This window comes from Hyla sarda, chromosome 8 (genome assembly GCF_029499605.1).
Source record: "Hyla sarda isolate aHylSar1 chromosome 8, aHylSar1.hap1, whole genome shotgun sequence".
NCBI classification, from domain to species: Eukaryota; Metazoa; Chordata; class Amphibia; order Anura; family Hylidae; genus Hyla; species Hyla sarda.
The window spans coordinates 100,799,728-100,815,647 of NC_079196.1; positions in this window are offsets into that span (position 1 = coordinate 100,799,728).

Below are 15,920 nucleotides of genomic sequence, written 5' to 3' on the forward strand. Positions count from 1 at the left end.
ACAAAAACTAATGCAATATGTGTGTAAACGCATCTGTCTCCAAAAGATCAGATCACCAAAGGACTTTTTTCACCCAAAATGATGAAGCAGAGTTAATCCCCGTCCGTATTTTTTTTTAAAACAATTTTCATTAAAAAATCACATGCAACAAGCGTTCCGTTGTGTAACGATTAGCATTCTGGAAAATTCTATTTTATTACTGATAAAATTATCAGTAAATTTAAAAAAAAAACACTACCCAAGAGTGTATAATTACCCCATACATTGCACCAGGAGCAGTCAAGAGTAGGCCTCAGCAGAACCCAGGAGGCTTTAATAACCCCCTACCTTTGCACGATCAATTGCGAGATCGAGCAATACCAGGTGTGTTATGCCTTCTGATTCTGGGCCGCAGGCGTGCTCCACTGAACGGATTAGCATGTCTCTATCTTTCATCGACCGGTGCTGGTAACCCGCTAAATCTCGGAAAGGTAAGCTGCCGCGAAGCAGGTGGTCTCCCCCCCGGGCACGTTTGGCTCCAGAATTTCCACTACTGCCACACCACGCTGGCTGCCAACCGTACTACCGCCTTGCTGACTCAAGGGCAACCTGCAACTCTCTTCTCCCGATGATGAACCCCCCTTCTCCTGAGATCGAGCAATAACAGGTGTGTTATGCCCTCAGATGTCCGGGGCCGCAGGCGCGCTCCACTGAACGGATTAGGGTGTGTCCATCTTTTTTTGTAGCACCCGCAATCCAAAAATTTTAAATTCCCAGACCCAGGCCCCACCTCTGCGGCATCAGGAACCCATTTATTGCCTGAAGGACACATCCTGGAGTTGGCTGATGCACCAGTACACACAGGGCTTCACAATCCACCCCAAAATCAACAAAATTGTATAATTTTTTTTTTTTAATTTACAACTTTGTGTAAGCACAAGCCCATATCCAACATTTCAGAAGACTCTATAAGGCAGGACGGTGGACCACCCAAAGACTTTCTTCTCAAAAATAATGAACCACACAATTGTTGAATTTAAAAAAAAAATTAAAATTCCTAGACCCAGGCCCCACCTCTGCTGCATCAGTAACCCATAGATTGCCTGAAAGACACAGCCTGGAGTTGGCTGATGCACGAGTACATACCTGGGCTTCAAAATCCACCCCCAAAAAAACGCAAATTTTTTTGAAATTGTCTGACAAAATACCTTTTTGTTAAAACAAGTGCATAAACAGCAGTTCAGAAGACTCTATAATGCAGGACGGTGGACCACCCAAAGACATTCTTCTCTAATAAAATAAACCGCACAATATGTTAATTTTTTTTTAAATAATTGAAATTCCAAGACCAAGGCCCCACCTCTGCTGCATCAGTAACCCATATATTGCCTAACGGACACAGACTGGAGTTGACTGATGCACGAGTACACACTACACACCCGTCACCCGGGCTTCACAATCCACCCCAAAAAAACGCAAAATTTTATCGAAATTGTCTGACAAAATACCTTTTTAAAAATAAATAAATAAACAAGCGCATATACAGCAGTTCAGAAGACTCTATAATGCAGGATGGTGGACCACCAAAAGACATTCTTCTCAAAAATAATAAACCACACAATGTTTGAAATTTGGTTCAAAAAATTATTACATCTGTGTAAGCGCATCTGTCTCCAAAAAATCAGATGACAAAAGGATTCTAATCACCAAAAATTATTAAGCAGAGTTAATCCCTCTCCATCTATTTATTTATTTTTTTTCATTAAAAAATCACACGCAACAAGCGTTCCGTTGTGTAACAGTCAGCATTCTGCAAAATTCAATTTTATTACTGATAAAATTACCAGTAAATTTAACAATAACACTACCCAGGAGTCTTTAATTACCCCATACATTGCACCAGAACCAGTCAGGAGTATACCTCAGCAGTACCCAAGAGGCTTTAATAACCCCTTACCTTGCCCGATCAATTGCGAGATCGAGCAATAACAGGTGTGTTATGGCCTCAGATGTCCTGGGCCGCACTAGCGCTCCACTCAACGGATTAGCGTGTCTCTATCTTTCAAGGATAGGTGTGTGTTGCACGCTAAAACCAGTTCGTGATAGGGATCTATGATTGCAATTATTTAACCTTAAAACGAGGAATTACCAGTAAGTGAGGGTCATAAGCTGGCGTTGATTAAGTCCCTGCCCTTTGTATACACCGCCCGTCGCTATAAGCGATTGGATTAGTTAGTGAGTTGGTTAGTGAGGTCCTCGGATCGGCCCAGGCGGGGTAGGAGAAGGCCCTGGCAGAGCGCCGAGAACTTAACGATCATTGTTGAAATTTGCATTAAGCATGTATTTAGCTACTGCTAAACATCCAAAAATTTAAGGCCCAAGGCCAGAGGCTCCGGGGAGGCAAGTAGTTCCTGAAAAACACAGAATGAGTCTGGAGCATGCATTTGCAGTACCCAAGAGGTTTTCATAACCCCTTACATTTAAAAATCAATGTTTACATTTGCATTAAGCATGTATTTAGCTATTGCTATACTTCAAAAAATTATAGGCCCAAGGCCTGAGGCACCAGGGAAGCAAGTAGTTTGTGAAAGACACAGAATGAGTCTGGAGCAGTCATTCTCAGTACCCAAGAGGGTTTCATAACCCCTTACATTTAAAGATCAATGTTGACATTTGCATTAAGCATGTATTTAGCTACCACTAAACTTCAAAAAATTATAGGCCCAGGGCCAGAAGCATCAGTTTTCCCCATATTAGGAGCATAGTTGTCCCCCAGATTAGGCAGCATAGATGTCCCCCAGATTAGGAGCATACTTGTCCCCCGGATTAGGCAGCATAGATGTCACCCAGATTAGGCAGCATAGATGTCCCCAGATTAGGAGCATACTTGTCCCCCAGAGTAGGCAGCATAGATGTCACCCATATTAGGCAGCATAGATGTCCCCCAGATTAGGAGTATACTTGTCCCCCAGATTATGCAGCATAGATGTCCCCCCGATTAGGAGCATAGTTGTCACCCAGATTAGGCAGCATAGATGTCACCCAGATTAGGCAGCATAGATGTCCCCCAGATTAGGAGCATACTTGTCCCCCAGAGGAGGCAGCATAGATGTCACCCAGATTGGGCAGCATAGATGTCACCCAGATTAGGAGCATACTTGTCCCCCAGATTAGGCAGCATAGATGTCACCCAGATTAGGCAGCATAGATGTCACCCAGATTAGGAGCATACTTGTCCCCCAGATTAGGCAGCATAGATGTCCCCCAGATTAGGCAGTATAGATGTCCCCAGATTAGGAGCATACTTGTCCCCCAGAGTAGGCAGCATAGATGTCACCCAGATTAGGCAGCATAGATGTCCCCCAGATTAGGCAGCATAGATGTTCCCCAGATTAGGAGCATAGTTGTCCCCCAGATTAGGCAGCATAATGTCACCCAGATTAGGCAGCATAGATGTCCCCCAGATTAGGCATCATAGATGTCCTCCAGATTAGGAGCATAGATGTCCCCCAGATTAGGAGCATAGTTGTCACCCAGATTAGGCAGCATAGATGTCCCCCAGATTAGGCAGCATAGATGTCCACCAGATTAAGAGCTTAGTTGTCCCCCAGATTAGGAGTTTAGTTGTCCCCCAGATTAGGCAGCATAGATGTCACCCAGATTGGGCAGCATAGATGTCCCCCAGATTAGGCAGCATAGATGTCCACCAGATTAGGAGCTTAGTTGTCCCCCAGATTAGGCAGCATAGATGTCACCCAGATTAGGCAGCATAGATGTCCCCCAGATTAGGAGCATACTTTTCCCCCAGATTAGGCAGCATAGATGTCACCCAGATTAGGAGCATAGTTGTCCCCCAGATTAGGCTGTATAGATGTCACCCAAATTAGGCAGCATACTTGTCCCCCAGATTAGGAGCATACTTGTCCCCCAGATTAGGCAGCATAGATGTCACTCAGATTAGGCAGCATAGATGTCACCCAGATTAGGAGCATACTTGTCCCCCAGAGTAGGCAGCACAGATGTCACCCAGATTAGGCAGCATAGCTGTCCCTCAGATTAGGCAGCATAGATGTCCACCAGATTAGGAGTTTAGTTGTCCCCCAGATTAGGAGCATAGTTGTCCCCCAGATTAAGCAGCATAGATGTCACCCAGATTAGGCAGCATAGATGTCCCCCAGATTAGGAGCATACTTGTCCCCCAGATTAGGCAGCATAGATGTCACCCAGATTAGGCAGCATAGATGTCCCCCAGATTAGGAGAATAGATGTCCCCCAGATTAGGCAGCATAGATGTCCCCCAGATTAGGCAGCATATATGTCCCCCAGATTAGGAGCATAGTTGTCCCCCAGATTAGGCAGCATAGATATCACCCAGATTAGGCAGCATAGATGTCCCTCAGATTAGGAGCATACTTGTCCCCCAGATTAGGCAGCATAGATGTCCCCCAGATTAGGAGCATAGTTGTCCCCCAGATTAGGCAGCATAGATGTCACCCAGATTAGGCAGCATAGATGTCCCTAGAGTAGATAGAATGTATAAAGTAAGGGGCTATACACAAACCTTAATTGGGTATTACCTCACGGCTAGAAATTAGAAAATGAAAAAAGTGATCCCTATAAAGGATTGAGGTGCCTTATTAAAATGTAACTTTTAATAGTTAAACGCTTAAAATGTCTTTATCAAATAATAGTGCTCAAATGGTGCAACCAAACAAATAAAGGGAAAAAAATAGCGAATCAACGCTAGAGAGCTAGTTGGCTAGCGTATGGCGCTCATATATCAGCCTCGTGTCACGATATAGGCTGATTAGTACTTGTCAACATGCTGATTAGTACTTGTCAACATGCCACCATATCAAACCTAATACTATAAGAACAGAATAACTGTATTTTAAATAAACTGTTTTAGAGTCCCTTGTCCCAACGCGTTTCCATGGGTGGAACTGATAAGTAACTTTGTTCCCACCACTTCATCAGGGGTATAGAAATCAACTTCATATATTATATGTATCCAGATAGTAAAATGGAGAACAGACACATTGTACTCCAAATAGTAAACAGAAATATGGTGTATCACTGCCAGTGTCTCTCTAGTGGCTTAAGGCGATCAGTAATCCACCATTCATTCCCCTCAGGGTCCTGGGCGCAACCATTATGTGTGGATACTGGGTTAACTTGAGAGACCACCGGGTGAGTTTGTTAATAGAGATGCACGCAAAAAAACGCTGCAATGGCAGCGAGTGCCGGAGCGGAGTCCGGAGCTGATGCGTGTATGGTGAACACCTTGTGACCTGTCCAAGTTGCTGTTGTGGCTGTGCAGGAACAACATTTACCCAGTGGGCCGTAAAAGACATGTATTGTCCCTGCCCGTAGTTACAGCTCCACACGTCGGCACTGCCATGCACTTTTGAACACACCGACCGGCTCAAGGACTGGACCCACCTTCTCTTGTACAAACTTATGCAGGGCTGGTACTGCCTTCTTCGCAAAGAAATGACGGCTTGGGACTCTCCACCTCGGCTCAGCACAAGCCATCAATTCCCTGAAAGCTTCCACCAGTTGGAAAGGGAGGGACTGCAACACCAGCAACTTGGACAGGAGCACATTCAACTTCTGCGCCGTTGGATGAGTGGGCGCATACTGTTGTCTCTTGGACATGGCTTCGCCGATCGATTGTTGGCGGAATGTCTGACTACGAGCGGAAGAAGCAGGAGCGCAAGAAGGAGGGTTTGACACAATGCTCCCTTCGGCTGAGGTGGTGGAGCCTTGGCTGGATGACGGAGGGAGCGGATGGCCACTGGGTGATGCGTCAGGCTGGACCACTACCTCGGAGCCACGGTTATCTCAGGCCGCTTTATGGTGGCGAATCATGTGTTGACGCAGGGCCGTGGGGCCGAGATTGGGACCCTGGCCACGCCTCACTTTCTGCCCACAGATTTTGCATGTGACTACGCTAAGGTCCTCCGGATTCTTTATGAAGAACAACCACACCGCAGAGTAGCTGATTTTCCCACCTGCTGTTCGCACTATTTCACTGCTATTGGCGCTGTCTCCAGGAACCCCTGTTCCACTACATCCCTGAATGGTAGCTTGCCGCGAAGCAGGTGGTCTCCCCCTGGCACGTTTGACTCCTGAATTTCTACTACTGCCACCACCACGCTGATTGCCAACCCTGCTACCGCCTTGCTGCCTCATAGACAAAGAGCAAATCTCTTCTCCTGATGATGATGAAGCCCCGGCTTCTGCACCCGGCTCCCAATTGCGATCGGCTTCATCATCATCAAAAGATGTGTGCACGTCACTGATGTCCTCCTCGTGTTCCACAACAGTGTCTGCCTCAGGACCCTGAACAATTGAAACACCGCCTCCCACGTCACTCTCCTCATCACTATTTGGCCGCCTTGCGGAGCAAGCGACGCATGTCTCTTCACATTCTTGGCTGCCCATTAGCTGCTGACTGTCCTCTATTGGATCGTCCTCGCTAAATAGTGGAGCTGAACCCAAAGCATGAGATACTTCTTTGGGAGAGGGAACAGCATAAGACAAAGGCAATGGGATTACGGGGACTGCTCCCGGGCCATGCCAACTGAGGGTTGTGTCTGAGGAACCCACCGACTCTTGACTGGGGTTGTCACATGTCGCTTGTGATGATGGGGATGTGTGTGCAAACAATTGACGAGGAGAGATGGGTCGACGACACAACCGCTGGGTGTTACCGGGAGCGCAGGCCTATTGCTGCTACTCCTGCTGCCACTCGCCCCAAGTCTGCTGCCAACTCTGCCTGACGTATGTAGGCCTCTGCCCCTTCTCTGTGCATGTCCTGGCACTTCCCTGCCTGACATACTTAGTGCATTTATGAAGGTATAGAACAGCAGCAGGCGATTACTTACGGCTGTCCTTTCAAAGTATATAGGCCTTAGACGGAATAACAGTTACTAAATAGTACACTCCTTTGTTGTATGTATGCCCTTTGCAATGATGAGCACACTGGTATGCGTATTTCTACGCAGAAAAAACACTTTAAAAAAAAATACACCAGCAGGTGTATACTAATGTGTGGAATAGCACTGAATTTAGCACAGAGACAGAATAAAAGGTAGTAAATAGTACACTACTTGGTTCGATGTATGCCCTTTGCAATGATGAGCGCACTATCAAGCGTATTTATATGCAGAAAAAAACTCTTTTTTTTGTTGTATACACCAGCCGGTGTGTACTAATGTGTGGAATAGCACTGAATTTAGCACTGAGACAGAAAAACAGGTACTAAATAGTACACTACTTGGTTGAATGTAGGCCCTTCGCAATGATGAGCGCACTGTTAAGCGTATTTGTACGCAGGAAAAACTTTTTTTTTCTTTAATACACCAACAGGTGTATAACGTGTGGTATAACACTGAATTTAGCACAGAGACAGAAAAAAAGGTAGTATATGGTAGCTATTTGCTTGTATGTAGGCCCTTTGCAATGATAAGGCCACTGTTAAGCGTATTTGTTCGCAGGAAAAACTTTTTTTTTCTTTCATACACCGGCAGGTGTATAACGTGTGGTATAACACTGAATTTAGCACAGAGACAGAGTAACAGGTGAAAAATAGTAAAAAGGTACTAAAGTCCACACTAATATGACTTATTTCTGAACAGCAGCAGGACCCAACAGTGCAGCACCACAAAAAAAAAAAAAAAAAAAAATCCAGGGATTAAACCCTAAATTGCACTCTGTCACACAATTCTGAGCAGCAGAAGATTTGTGGAGTAACTAAAAATAAACTCAATTGGGCTGAAAAATTAGGAGATAAGATGCTTCAGAAAGTTCAGGCAGCTTGGAGATCTGCATGAGGCAGCTGACAGCTATCTGCCCCTCTCTGCTGCAATGCTCAATAACGTGAATAGGAGGTTTAGCTATCAATGATCCTTCTCAGTGTAACAGCACAGCACTCTGCCCTCCTGCCTTTCCCTAATGCTGATGTGACTAGCAGTTGAAGTGTAAAGCTGTGGTATGAGCTATTCACACACACGCAGTCCCGTCCTCTCCATCTGAGTGCATAGATGAAATGAAGAGAGGCAAGATGGCTGCCGATTATATAGGGGCTGTGACATCACAGGGGTCAGTGAACACTGATAGGCTTCATTGTTACGCCAAGCACTCCGGGTCCCTGCTCCTCCCCGGAGCGCTCGCGGCGTTCTTCTGTGTGCAGACCCGCTGACCGGGAGCGCTGCACTGTTATCGCCGGCGGGGATGCGATCCGTGTAGCGGAACGCGCCCGCCTGCGGGTCCCATCCCAATCATCTCACCTGTCCCGTTCCACTGCTGTCATGTCCCGGCACGCGCCCCGCTATCTAGGGCGCTCGCGCGCTGGCTCTCTGAAATTTTAAGTTGTAATTACTCCCAAACATATATAAACTCACTTCCCCTTCCTGTACTTGCCGGATCTTGTTGCCTTGCGCCCTGAGAAAGCGTTTTAGTGTGTTTCCAAGCCTGTGTACCCAGACCGTCTGCTGTTGCCCCTGACTACGGACCTTGCTGCCTGCCCTGACCTTCTGCTAAGTCTGACCTCGCCTCTGTCTAGTCCTTGTGTACCGCGCCTGTCTCAGCTGTCAGTGAGGTTGTGTCGCTATCGGGTGGAACGACTTGGGGCTTACAACTACAAGTCCATCCCACTTTGCGGCAGGCTCTGTTGAAAACCAGTAACCTCTAAGACTCCGTTCCCCTGGTATGGCCCACTCCATCACCTCACTGACACAGAGGATCCACCACCAGTGTCCTCTCCGCATACCAGTCCGGATCCTGACATGCATCTCCCATGTGATTCAGGGTCAGCCCGCCTACCTTCATTCCCGCCGCTGTTTCCCGCCCTCCCATAATCCCCTGCCCCATGTACTCACATGTGGATCCGCCATCTTAGGTCTCCAATAGCCTGGAACGCTGTAAAATGGAGTTTAATGAAGCGATTTGCGCGATAGAATCGCAGCGATATTCGTAGCAAATCAAATTTTTCATGAAATTCGTAACGAATGTGGGTTCCTCAACTTCGATTTGCTCATCTCTAGTCCTTTGTGTCACCCCCCTCATCAGCAATACGTTTTCTGCAGTTCTTTTTTATGTGTCCTGTCTTGTCCCAATAATAACAAATTGGGGGTTTCCGGGGTCTGTCTCCTTTGTTATTCTGACCCCCGCCTTGGGATTTTTCAGAGACAAATGCTATTGTAGTCTTTTTGGGGGTTCCTTCAGGTCAAGTTCTATCCCCTGGGCTTTTGCTAACAGGCCTGGGGCTTGAACTGCCATCTTCCAGTCGGGGGTACTTATTTTTTGTTTTTCTCTTATTTGGGGTCTTAGACCGTCCACAAAAGCACGTCCAAACAGTCTCTGTATTATGTCACTGTCCATGTCTAATCCTTCGTCTAAGTAATGTTGCTCTAGACCAAGGTAATAGTCAGATACAGTCTGGGTCGGGGTTTGAGTGCCCACTGCTACCGTCCCCCTCTCTCTCTGTCTTTGCGTGCAAAAGGTTCTAAGAGAGTTAGTAAACGTCTGTCTGGAGGCCTCTCCCCTGGGTTCATTGGTCTAGCTGCATGAGTGACAGTTATAAATTGAGAGAACATGGTGGGTGGCATTTTTAACCTGCAAAGGTCTTCCCCATCCTGCCATGTGGCATTATGAGATTCCATGACCTGAGTCAGGTACCTACAAAAACCCAAAGGCTTAGTAAGTGGGTCAGGGGCATTTTGCACAAGAGCCATACATTCTGCAGGGCTCCATGGTTTATACAGGTGCCTATTTAAAGGTACTGTCTGATACTGGTTGTCTCCTATCATCTCTCTAACCTCGTCCCTCCGTAGGTGTACAGGGGCTAGGTTGACAACCTGTCCATGCTTAGGTGCCCCACATGCCAAGCATGTGTTTTGCCACCCTGGATTTTGCTGGCTGCAATTTGTGCAGACCCAGGAATGCTGAGGATCAAAGGGACCAGGTTGTGACAGGGAGGCAGTCTGTGGAGTAATCATTCTGATACTCCGAGGCCCCCCACAGTGGTAGCATTCTGAGGTTTTCTCTGGGTTAGGATACCCACCTTTGCAATGCCATCCTGAATAAGGGGGGTTACATACTTCTGACCCACATAATGTAGAGAGGTCGGGGTACATTTTCTCAACAGGGGTTTTTAACTTCTGTTGGGGAGAGGGATTATTAGCTGGTGTAACATAGGGTGGAGGTGGGGCGCCTGTTTTTCCCCGGGATTTACTGGGCTCTATTTTCCACCCTTTCTTCTTATCGTCATATGTCCAGCCTTCCTCAACACATTGTGTTGAGGTACTGATCAGACATTTGACTTGATAATCCCAATTATGGTCTTTCACTATGCCTTTCTTTCTTTCTGCAATATTTTCCCAAAACTCTGGATTCAATTGGTCATTTTTTGGAACATGGAATTCCTTCAGTATTCTCCTTAGCTGGAGCACTGCATCTTTGCCGTGTAACTCTTCAAGGATTGTTTTAAGAGCGTGTATCTGGGGTTCTCTGTCATTCTATTTGGACATTAGCTGACCCATCCTTAACCGTCCGTTCCTAAGTAGCTTATTGGGGAATCCCTCGTAAGGTGTCTATTCCCTTGTTGCCGTCCTCTTAGGTGACTAATAGGTTAAAAGGCTCTCCTGGCCTTTTCTTGTGATGTATGACAATGCTATATCCTATCCACAAAGCGAATAGACAAATGCAACCAATAGCAATAACTGTCATCCACATCACTCTTATAGGGTCAGTGTCCGTCTAAGGCATGCGCAGTAAACTTTACATTGTACAAACATAGGAAATAATAAATCTTTTGCATAGTAAGAAGAAAGTTGGAAACAAAGATATATTGCTTAAGCTGAAATATAATGAACCATTGTTTCAAGGACACATCTGGGGTAGAAAAAGATAAGAGTGTCTGCATTCTTGAAGATAAGGTACCCATCGTCTCTAGTTCAGTTCATAAGTTCAGGAGTTATGTAGAAAAAACAAGAAAGATAGAATGCAGTCACTTAGACCACAAAATGGATTCTCTTAACACAAAATGGATTCTCCTCTACCCAATTCCATCAGGGGGAACTATACTGCCAACCTAATGTGGGGGAACTACAACCTAATGTGGGGGTAACTATACTGCCAACCTAATGTGGGGTACCGACAACCTACTGTGGGGGGAAATATACTACCAACCTAATGTGGGGGAACTACAACCTAATGTGGGGGGAACTATACTACCAACCTAATGTGGGGGAACTACAACCTTATGTGGGGGGAACTATACTGCTAATCTAATGTGGGGGAACTATACTGCCAACCTAATGTGGGGGAACTATACTGCCAACCTAATGTTGGGGAACTATACTGCCAACCTAATGTGGGGGAACTACAACCTAATGGGGGGGGGGGAACTATACTGCCAACCTAATGTGGGGGAACTATACTGCCAACCTAATGTGGGGGAACTACAACCTAATGTAGGGGGAACTATACTGCCAACCTAATGTGGGGGAACTATACTGCCAACCTAATGTGGGGGAACTTCAACCTAATGTGGGGGAACTATACTGCTAACCTAATGTGGGGGAACTTCAACCTAATGTGGAGGAACTATACTTCCAACCCAATGTGGGGGAACTATACTGCCAGCCTAATGTGGGGGGAACTATACTGCCAACCTAATGTGGGGGGAACTATACTGCCAACCTAATGTGGGGGAACTATACTTCCAACTAAATGTAGAAGTTTTTAATTTTTACAAGGGGTAAAAGGAGAGAAATCACCCTAAATTGTGTAACACAATTTCTCTCGAGTAAGGAAATATCTCATATGTGTATGTCAAGTGCTCTGTGGGAGCAGTAGAGGGCTCAGAAGGGAAGGAGCAACAATGGGATTTTGGAGAGTGAGTTTTTCTGAAATGGTTTTTGGGGGGCATGTCGCATTTAGGAAGCCCCTATGGAGCCAGAACAGCAAAACAAAACAAAAAAAACCCCTACATGGCATACTATTTTGGAAACGACACCCCTAAAGGAAGATAACAAGGGGACCAGTGAGCCTTAGCACCCCACAGGTGTTTGACGACTTTTCGTTTTTCTCCAAATTTTTACAAGGGGCAATAGGAGAAAATGCCCCCCAAAATTTGTAACCCCATTTCTTCTGAGTATGGACATAGCCCATGCATGGACATCAAGTGCTCTGCTTGCGCACTACAATGCTCAGAAGAGAGGGAGCGCCATTGAGCTTTTGGAGAGAGAATATGGTTGGAATAGAAGTCGGCGGCCTTGTGCAGTGAGCATTTTCCCCCCACTGGTGTTTGACATATCTTTGGAACAGTGGTCTGTGCAAAGGAAACATTACATTTTTCATTTTCATGGACCACTGTTCCAAAAATCTGTCAGACACCTGTGGGCAGTAAATGCTCACTGTACCCCTTATTACATTACGTGAGGGGGCACCCACTGTTCTGGCACTATGTGGCTTTGTAAACACACGTGGCCTTCAATTCCAGACAAACTTTTTCTCCAAAAGCCCAATGGCGCTCCATCTCTTGTGAGCATTGTAGTGTGCTCTCAGAGCACTTTCCATCCACATATGGGGTATGTTCTTACTTAAGAAATGGGGTTCCAAAATTTGGGTGGCAATTTTTCCTATTTTCTCTTGTGAAAATGAAAAACTTAGGGTAACACCAGTATTTTAGTTGAATTTTCTTTTCATTTTCCCATCCAACTTTAACAAAAAATTGTCAAACAACTGTGGGGTGTTAAGGCTCTCTAAACCCCTTATTACATTCCATGAGGGGTGTAGTTTACAAAATGGGGTCACACGTGGGTATTTATTTTTTTGTGTTCATGTCAGAACCGCTGTAAAATCAGCCACCCCTGTGCAAATTTTAGGCCTCAAATGTACATAGTGCGCTCTCACTACTGAGCCTTGTTGTGCGTCCGCAGAGCATTTTAAGCCCACATATGGGGTATTTCCGTATTCAGGAGAAATTGCGTTAAAAATTTTGTGAAAATAAAAAGCATGGGGCAATACCAGCATGTTAGTGTAATTTTTTTTTTTTACACTAACAGGCTGGTGTAGACCCCAACTTTGTCTTTTCATAAGGGGTAAAAGGAGACAAAGCCCCCCAAATCTTTAACGCAATTGCTCCCGAGTACGGAAATATACCATATGTAGCACTAAACTGATTCCTTGAAAAACTACAGGGCTCCGAAGTGAGAGAGCGCCATGTGCATTTGAGGACTAAATTAGGGATTGCATAGGGGTGGACATAGAGGTATTCTATGCCAGTGATTCCCCAACAGGGTGCCTCCAGCTGTTGCAAAACTCCCAGCATGCCTGGACAGTTAATGGCTGTCCGGAAATGCTGGGAGTTATTGTTTTGCAACAGCTGGAGGCTCCGTTTTGGAAACACTGCCGTACGATACGTTTTTGATTTTGATTGGGGGGGATAGTGTAAGGGGTGTATATGTAGTGTTTTACCCTTTATCATGTGTTACTGTAGTTGAATGTAGGGTAGTGTAGTGTTTTAGGGTACATTAACATGGGCGGGTTTGTGGTGAGTTTCCCGCTAGGAGTTTATGCTGTGGCAGAAAATCTGCCGCAGCTCAAACTTGAAGCAGGAAACTCACTGTAAACCCACCCTTGTAAATGTACCCTGTACTTTCACATGGGGGGGGGGGGGGGGGGTGGCATACATCCAGCTGTTTAAAAGTTCAACTCCCGGGGGCGTGGCCGAGATGGCCTCACACTGAGTCAGCTCCTGCTCTCCTGGCCGTGAAATAGCTTAATAAGCACCTCAGTGACCCTGCACCTTCATGGAGAGGAATTCCCGACAGGCTAAAAACCCTCCTGCACCCACCCGCATCCCCTCTCCTGCTCCGGGGGACATCAGAGGGTATCTCCAGGCGCCTCAGGCCTCTACTCGTCTCTCCTGGGCCGCCATTGTGTGGCCCGCACACGGACTGCGCTCCCGCTCCAGCAGCTGTCCATCTCTAAGAACCAGGGCCCTCCTACCTCCATCCCGCTGGTGTCGGACCCTCCAGTGGGCCTGCAGTACCTTCTGCTGCCTACCTCTGCTGCTCCCTCTGAGACCGGCACGTTGATTCCTCCGTCATTGTGGTCCGCCTCTGCATGCGCGCCGGAACCGGGACCTGCTGCAACTGTTTCTGGGGACGCTTCTCCTCCGGTTCCTGTGGTGAGTCTCCAGTCGGGCTCCCTGTCTGCTTCGGCTTCCCTTTCATCCTCAGCTCCGCTGCCCCTGCAGGAAGTGTCCCCGGCCTCTATACCAGCCGAGCAGCCACAAGTGTACCCCCTGCTGCGGGACTTGTCTCACTCCCTCCACCCTCAGCCATACTTAGCTGCTCCCCACTGCTTGGGCTCCCCCTCCTCTGAGCCACTGAATAGAGGCTCTGGTTTCATCTCTTCTGAGCTGCCCCCATCCTGCAGGCTTGCTCCCACAAGCAACATAGGATCCACTCCTGCATCCTTGGACCCTCTTGCTGCCTGCTACCCGCTACTCTCACCTCTGCCACAGCGGCACAGGCCTAACAACAGCATGTTATCTCCTAGGTCGCCCGCCCTGTCCTGGCAGGAGGCCCCTCGCCCTCCCTCTGATGCTGGGAGGCCCACGGCTTTAACCTCAGTCTCCAACTCATGGGATGCCCTCCTTGTTGAGGATGTGCCCTGCTCAGGCTTACCTCTCTCTGCCTCGGCTCTTCCTGATCTGAGCCAGCTTTTTTTGAAAATTCCTAATAAGGAGGACTTCCGCTCTTTAGTCGCTGAAGTGAAGGAGGCCTGTCTTCAACATTTCTCAGACCAGGTGGATGGCCTGGAGGATCCCCATGACGATACCAGAGGCTATATTGCCCAGCTTCATTCCACCATTGCCTCTCAAAGAGACTTTCTCTGTGATCTTAATACTCATGTTGTGGACCTTGACAACCGTGGGAGGCGTAATAATATCAGGTTCTGGGGGTTACCGGAGGCTACCCATGAGGAGGACCTTTTTGTTGCCCTGCAAGCCATCTTCAATTTAATACTCGGAGAACCATCTTACCATGGGATTAAACTGGATAGAGCCCATAGAGCTCTCCGTCCTAAGTCTGCTTCAGGCACGCCGCGAGATGTCATTTGCTGCGTGCACCATTTCCAAGTTAAAGAGGCTATTATGGCAAAGGCCGGCTCTCTGCGGAATTTTGATTGGGCCCCTATCCAGCTTTATCAGGACTTGTCTTGGCTGACCCTCCAGAAGAGACGACAGCTTCAACCTCTCCTGGATGTTCTTTGCTCCCATCAGATACCCTATAGATGGACTTTTCCGTTTGGGTGGAATGCTCGTAAGGATGGCCGTTCTGCGGTTCTGCTCACCTTCTCGGATCTCCAGGACTTTTGCTCCACGTTGAACTTGCCGACTCCTCAGCTGATGGACTGGGATCTGATGTCCCCTCCTCTCCTCTGTTTCCTGTTTGGCAGCCTGTTCAGTCCCTCTGTAGGGGTCCTCAGAGGAAACCACCTTCTCCTCGTGCCTCGGGGGCTCCCCCCTGAGATGATGGATTGGACTTTGGTCTGCCTCTATGTCGTTTCTCTCTGGGGCTGTATTACTGCATTTTTTGGTCACTGAAGGTTCTTACCTCTTTACACTGTATTGCTAAAGCCCAGGAGTGGGGTGCTCGTATTTTTGGCGGCACTTTTCGGAGGCATCTCCCATATCCCCCTTTTGAGGTCATGGCAATGGTGTGCCCATGCTTAGGTTTACGGTCCACTATTGTGGTCTTGACCTCCGCATTGGCTTATTGGTCAATGGTTCACTTTTTTGCTACTTGTTGTCTTTTCCTTGTTTTATGTTGTCTTGTAAGTTTGTGATTTGTTGAACTCCTCTTGTGCCCTTTCTTGTTCCCTCTTTTTTCCTTTTTCTCTGTTGCAGGTTTCCTCCT